Below are 8,088 nucleotides of genomic sequence, written 5' to 3'. Positions count from 1 at the left end.
TTAATTTAATTTCTTTTAAAAGATGCCTTTAATAAAAATGTGGGGTCAGTTTTCCAGTTTTCCAGTTTGCATAATTTTATTTCTTTGTGGATAATGATGATGTGACCTTCAACTTAAGGGATTAAAGATGCAACAAAATTGTAGGCCAGTGGGTATTGTTGTTTGTAAATATTTTATATTTTAACCAAAAATTTATTGAAACAACTGTTTCATACCGTTGGTACTTTTAGCACTTTTTGAGGTTCAAGAATACCAGGTTGAAACAAATACGACTATTTGACCGAGAATGTTTTGTAAGTAATTTTCCCTACGAAAATAAACACAACATAGGGTATACACTACTGCAATGCGAGCTAAACCAACCCATTCTTTGGTATAGCAGTGATGTGGACTCAGTTCTAAAATCTGCCTAACAACATGCTCACAAGACTGATGATAACATGTTAATGTTATGGCAGATATAATATTTGTGATATGCTTGTTGACATGCCAGCATTTGCCAGAAAAATGCAACTGATGGTGTAATTTGATAATACACCATCATATAATATAACAGAACAAGTTCAAAGGGACATCCAGGGTCATTCAGTATCATTCAAAACAGGTAAGACTTTCTCTCAGCATACAACTCCTCAACACATATTATAACACATATTCGTTAACTAACGGTTCCAACTTTCACTTAAACTTTGTTGACCAAAATCTGTAAACTCCTCGGTCTGATGAGGTAGTGGGCAATTAATAAACTTGCAGAAACCTTGAAGAGCCATATTAGATATCATTACTATATCTATTAAATGGCTTTATGCATATTTAAGGTTATATTTAGAAATATTTTAGACCAAATTTTTTTTTTTTATTTCTTGCCTATTGGGGTCATACTTAAATGTTTCAGATCATCAAAGAAATGTAATATTAGTATTACTATAAATCCAATTTTTCCTAACAAAGATTTTTACCTTATAAAACCTTAATAATAATAATACTAATAATAAGTAAAAGCTTCATAATCAGATTTGTATTTTGTATAGCTATAGCTTTAGGTATTGTCTCTACTTCCCATGTGTTTTTATCAATTGTAATAATGAAGGCTCGGTTGGGCTCATGTACAGCAAGCTTCAGTTATCGTCAAATCAAAATGTTTCCCCTTCTTCTCTGAGAGTACTGAAAACTTAAATCCACTGAGACGGTATTCATTTGCTGTCTGTACCAGCAGAAGAAAGGAAGTAATAAAGGAAACAAGGAGAGCTGTAGAGCTGGAACAAGAGAGTGAATTTGAATATTAGAGAGAAGAGTTCAGAGTGTAGGATGAGGTGCACAAGAAACAGAGGTGTGTGGGGATGATAAAAGAGATGCTGCATAGAGATTATGTGGAGGGGAAAGAGCGAGAGAGGGAAACCCTGAATCGAGGCTTGAGAAAACTGGAACTGCTTACTCAGCTGCTTGATTTAACAGCAAAAAGTGTTCAGCCCAAAACTCTGACACTGAGTTAATATGGTCCCTGTTTTTGCACACTCATGTATGGAAAATTGTATCTCGCAGGATATTTGTAACCACACAAAAATGCTGAAATCAGTAACAGTTTGATCGAACGTTATTAAAAATCAAATAACGAAGACAAAATATTTTGTGTTTGTCTGGATCACATAATGGACTTTTCTTCCCCCTGCTGTACCATTAACTGAGATACGTCAAGTATCCATTTTCTTTTCACTTGCCTTTGGGTTTTACTCTGCTTTGCTATTTAACCTTAAGTAAGATTTGCTTTCAAAGCATAACTTCCAAAAAAAAAAAAATTAGTGGTTTTGTTTTCCTTACATGAGATAAGTTAATTATTCACCAAGTCTGTAATTTAACTGTGATATTGTTGCATTTTTAAAAGCATACATACTACCTCTGTGACACTGGCCTTATCGGCAAAAGAAATTAAAAATGCACTCGTGAATGTTTAGTTAATTACCAATGAAACCATACAGTGAATGATCAAACGTGTCCATTTCTGAGAAGTTGTTTATCCAGGTCTTCTAAAGGTGTTTTAGTTAAACTTCTGGCCATCTGTGCAGCTGCTGCCTTCAACTGAATTCAGCGACATCCACATGCTTGAAATTTACTTTGGCAAGCAAACGCTATGCCCTTGTAATGTATTCAGTGACACTCTGAAATGCATCTGAAATAGATCCTGTTCAGATATTCTGCCCTGTCACAGCAGGAAAAGCATCAATGAAACAAACTGCGTTCCACTTTGTTAACAAACCATACAAATGGACCAGTATGCAAAATACCAGGACACCAGAAGTACCACACTGTGGGTCTAATATAATATAGAGCCTAATGAAGATACCAACAAAATCCAGGCGTCAAAGTTGATATCTTTCTTGTCAGCACACAAATAGTACCTGGATGTATCTGGTGTCATTGTTCCCATTTTCTTGGCTACCCTCAGGGGGCAGAGGAAACCAACTTCCTTTCTTTATATAAAGAATATGGGATATTTTGTATTCCGGTGAGGAGGTGCGTGTGTGTCCCTCTGTGGTTAAGTTCGGTGGGGCTTTTTGTATTCTCAGCATTCATACCTCCATTATCGCAGATAACATGCTGTAGCCATGGAGGTATTCCTAATTTTAATTTGCCCGTGTACTGACCCGGTTGAGCTGATGATTAGCTCCTAATTATCTAGGAACAGGCCAGAACACCAGCATCAGCAACTTAGAGCAGAAACTGTTTTATTGTTGGCCTTCATGATTAGATTGTAATGCAACCTCCTCAATATTTGGAAAAACTCCCCATCCTACTATTAGTGACAAAGGTACAATCCAGAATTAGGGAATTTAACAGTATACTGATAAAAACTATGCAAATCCCCAATATCAATTTGCATTACCACGTCTTTTCAAAAAGGTTTTTCATGTTTGTCTTTATGTTTTTTGTGCATCATTTCATGCTACCTGGTTTAAGCCAAGCTAACTAGCCCTCTAATGCAGCGGTCCCCAACCTTTTTTGCGCCACGGACCGGTTTATGCCCGACAATATTTTCACGGACCGGCCTTTAAGGTGTCGCGGATAAATACAACAAAATAAAACTAGTACCGGTACCGAAAAAAAGAAAATTTATTCATAACACACGTGAAAAGACCAAGGGAAACCGAGTAAATGATAAAAACGATAACAAAATAACGCTGAAAACCGATAAAAACCCTGAAAACTATACATTTCACACCTGAGCCTCAACTCTCATGGCCCGGTACCAAACGACTCACGGACCGGTACCGGTCCGAGGCCCGAAGGTTGGGGACCGCTGCTCTAATGCATCACTGACATATTAATAACAAAGCTGATAATATTGCAGATTACGACATTATACTGCTCAGACACTATTAAAATGCAATTACATAACAAACGTAGCTATTAAGCAACAACAACTTTTTGAGTAGCTGATTCTGATGAAGTGAGATACTATCATGGCTGAAAACGGTAAATTTTCATTAGTTTAAGCATTGTGCCTTTTGCTTAACAATTTTTTTTTTCTGTGAGTCAAGATTTTAACTTATTCTGACACTTTTTTAATTCTTGATTTCTTGATAACTGTCAATATTGTTAGGATACTTTCAAATATATTGCGTGCAAAAATAAACCCCACTAGGGCTAGGGCCAACCCTTGTGGGGTACAGAGGGTTAATTATTTTGAGCAATACATTTTCTACACTAGAAAAGCTATTATGGCATTTTGTACGTGGATAATTTCAAATCTCATGCTTGGGACAGAAAATGTCACCGAATGGAAAGTCAGAAAACATATGGGTTCCTTGTTCATTTGCTTATGTTTGTGAGTTTATGAGTGTACGTGTTTGTATATGTAAGCAGATGTGCATGTATCTTGAGAGGGGTTCCCTATGGCGGTGAGGTTTAAATGAAAAACAGATGTCTCCACTTAGAGAGTGAATTAGTAAAATATAAGCTGTCAAACACAATTAATAATAACAAAGAAAGCACGCACACAATCAACAGTGAAAAGGAATTGACTTTCTGTGTTTCATCACTGCGGGACAAATCATTTTGTAACAGAGTATATCCTGCACAGATAAGCTATACAAATCCACCAGAAGCACTCCATTACACCATATGTACAATGCCTCAGGAAAAGCTAATTTGGAGATAGGATGCTGGTAGAGGAGGAAGTTTCAAGAACAAACCAAGGAGAAAACACAGTTCCTCTTTTTCAAGCTTTTCCTTTGTGACTTTTCTAGGCTAATGAAATTTCCCTTCTTCCATCTGCCCATGAATGTAATGTTCTTCTGGCTTTGTGATAGCTCACTGAAAATTAAATAAATGATGACATCCAGCCATCTAATGAGTGAACAAAAATAGCCACCAAATAAACCAAAACAACACTGTAAAATTAAAGGAATCTACAGGGAGTGCAGAATTATTAGGCAAGTTGTATTTTTGAGGAATAATTTTATTATTGAACAACAACCATGTTCTCAATGAACCCAAAAAACTCATTAATATCAAAGCTGAATGTTTTTGGAAGTAGTTTTTAGTTTTAGCTATTTTAGGGGGATATCTGTGTGTGCAGGTGACTATTACTGTGCATAATTATTAGGCAACTTAACAAAAAACAAATATATACCCATTTCAATTATTTATTTTTACCAGTGAAACCAATATAACATCTCCACATTCACAAATATACATTTCTGACATTCAAAAACAAAACAAAAACAAATCAGCGACCAATATAGCCACCTTTCTTTGCAAGGACACTCAAAAGCCTGCCATCCATGGATTCTGTCAGTGTTTTGATCTGTTCACCATCAACATTGCGTGCAGCAGCAACCACAGCCTCCCAGACACTGTTCAGAGAGGTGTACTGTTTTCCCTCCTTGTAAATCTCACATTTGATGATGGACCACAGGTTCTCAATGGGGTTCAGATCAGGTGAACAAGGAGGCCATGTCATTAGTTTTTCTTCTTTTATACCCTTTCTTGCCAGCCACGCTGTGGAGTACTTGGACGCGTGTGATGGAGCATTGTCCTGCATGAAAATCATGTTTTTCTTGAAGGATGCAGACTTCTTCCTGTACCACTGCTTGAAGAAGGTGTCTTCCAGAAACTGGCAGTAGGACTGGGAGTTGAGCTTGACTCCATCCTCAACCCGAAAAGGCCCCACAAGCTCATCTTTGATGATACCAGCCCAAACCAGTACTCCACCTCCACCTTGCTGGCGTCTGAGTCGGACTGGAGCTCTCTGCCCTTTACCAATCCAGCCACGGGCCCATCCATCTGGCCCATCAAGACTCACTCTCATTTCATCAGTCCATAAAACCTTAGAAAAATCCAGTCTTGAGATATTTCTTGGCCCAGTCTTGACGTTTCAGCTTGTGTGTCTTGTTCAGTGGTGGTCGTCTTTCAGCCTTTCTTACCTTGGCCATGTCTCTGAGTATTGCACACCTTGTGCTTTTGGGCACTCCAGTGATGTTGCAGCTCTGAAATATGGCCAAACTGGTGGCAAGTGGCATCTTGGCAGCTGCACGCTTGACTTTTCTCAGTTCATGGGCAGTTATTTTGCGCCTTGGTTTTTCCACACGCTTCTTGCGACCCTGTTGACTATTTTGAATGAAACGCTTGATTGTTCGATGATCACGCTTCAGAAGCTTTGCAATTTTGAGACTGCTGCATCCCTCTGCAAGATATCTCACTATTTTTGACTTTTCTGAGCCTGTCAAGTCCTTCTTTTGACCCATTTTGCCAAAGGAAAGGACGTTGCCTAATAATTATGCACACCTGATATAGGGTGTTGATGTCATTAGACCACACCCCTTCTCATTACAGAGATGCACATCACCTAATATGCTTAATTGGTAGTAGGCTTTCGAGCCTATACAGCTTGGAGTAAGACAACATGCATGAAGAGGATGATGTGGACAAAATACTCATTTGCCTAATAATTCTGCACTCCCTGTATATTAAAAAAGGGTACACAGGGACACTTTGAAAACACATCAAATCACAATGAAAAAGAATCTGCTGGATATCTATACAGATATGGACTGAGTGATGCGAATGAAAGGATGTCGCATCATTTGATAGAAATAAAAAGAATCATCTCGCAGAGGGCTGAATCAAAGACAAAAATATCAAAGTGAAAAAATTATGCAGCAGCATAGTCTATTTTGCCAAAATGTCATTGCAGCAGCTTAAAATGGTATTTAGTAGTTTGTATGGCCCCTGTGTGTTTGTATGAGATGACAGATGGGAATCACTAAGCTCCCCGACAGTCTGAGGTCCAACTTGGGAGCATCGAATGGCCTGAAACATCTTCCAGATGTGTTCTACTGGATTCAGGTCAGGCCGAAACCTAATGGCAGTCTGGGTGCCATTGCCTACCCTTTAGAGATCTGTGCACCCAGCCATGGGTATTACTTACCACACCATCACTGACCCACCAACAAACGGTTATGCTGAACAGTGTTAAAGGCAGCATAACATTATCCATGGCTTCTCTGGTCACATGTGTTCAGATTGAGCCTGCTCGCATCTGTGAAAAGCAAAAGCTGACTGTAGTAAACCCGCCAATTCTGGTATTCTGTGGCAAATGCCAGTCGGGCTCCACATTTCCAGGCAGTGAACATGGGGCCCATTAGAGAAAGTTGAGCCCTCAGGCCACCCTCATGAAGTCTGTTTTATTCACACCAGTAGCTTGCTGAATTTTGTAAGGCTCTCGCAGTGCTCATCCTGTTCCTCTTGGCACAAAGGAGCAGATGCTGATGGGTTAAGGACCTTCTACATCCCTGTTCAGCTCTCCTTGAGTAACCTGTCTCCTAGAATCTCCCCAATGCTCTTGAGACTGTGCTGAAAACACAACAAACTTTCTGACAATGTCATGTATTGATGTGCCATCATGGAAGGGTGGGACTACCTGTGGAACTTTGGTAGCATCCAGGTATTGCCTCATGCTACCAGCAGTAACACTAACTTTAGCCAAATGCAAAATTACTGAAACAATCAGAAAGGATGAAAAGGGAAACATAGATTTATGTGCATGTATAACACAAAGTGAGTAAAATAAGTATTGAGCATGTCATCAGTTTTCCAAGTAAATATATTTCTAAATTTGTTATTGACATGAAATTCTCAAGTGTCATGAAGGAGTATTAGGACCACATAAAGAAAATAAAATATTATTGATCAATTTGAGAATAAAATTGAAATTTCAAGAATAAAGTCGTAAATCTATGTTGAAATGTGCAGATGCTAGTTGTTGATTGAAGATACCCTCTACAACACGCCTTGTGTACATGACTTAATGAAATAAATCGATCAGCCATGTAGTGATACATCCTCTTTATGAGGCTGTAAACACTGGAAACCTTGAATCTGTCCACTACCAGCCATGTCGTTTTGTACAAATTCATTCTTCCAAGCTTGTGTTTTTCCGTCTGACAAGATGCAGCTTTCTGCACCATTCTTTCGATGTCCTTATACTTATCACCACATGTACTAAAAGAGAAATCATACCTTTCCTTGGTACTAAAACCAATTCTGAAGTAGGATTTCACTTTCACTCAACTTTTTTCTTGAAATGCAATCTTGACTTTTTTCTCAAAATAGTTTTTTGTTTTTCCTCAAAATTAATAATAATTTGTTTTTTTCTGAATGTGGCCCTAATACTCTTACACAACATCTCATGATGGGTAAAATCAATGAGCTCTCGTAAGACAAAAACATTGCAATGGATTTGGTTACAGAAGGTGCCTGGTGCCATAACCTGAAAGTGGAAAGAAGTGCCATAATAGGCACCATGTTTGGAGGTCAAAAGGCACATCATAGCATATCATCCCCAAAACACCATACCAACTGTGTGGTTTGGAGATGGGAACATCATGATGTGGGGCTGTTTTTCAGCATTCTACACTGGTAGGCTTGAAATAATTGAAGCAAGGATGAATAGAAAAAAGTATCGAGACATTCTTGATAAAAATCTGCTGACCTCTACAGGGAGTGCAGAATTATTAGGCAAATGAGTATTTTGTCCACATCATCCTCTTCATGCATGTTGTCTTACTCCAAGCTGTATAGGCTCGAAAG

This window comes from Haplochromis burtoni, unplaced genomic scaffold, assembly GCF_018398535.1.
Source record: "Haplochromis burtoni strain Fernald_Lab_line unplaced genomic scaffold, NCSU_Asbu1 Contig_1, whole genome shotgun sequence".
NCBI classification, from domain to species: Eukaryota; Metazoa; Chordata; class Actinopteri; order Cichliformes; family Cichlidae; genus Haplochromis; species Haplochromis burtoni.
The sequence above is the reverse complement of the archived record's forward strand: the minus strand, read 5'-3'. Positions refer to the sequence as shown.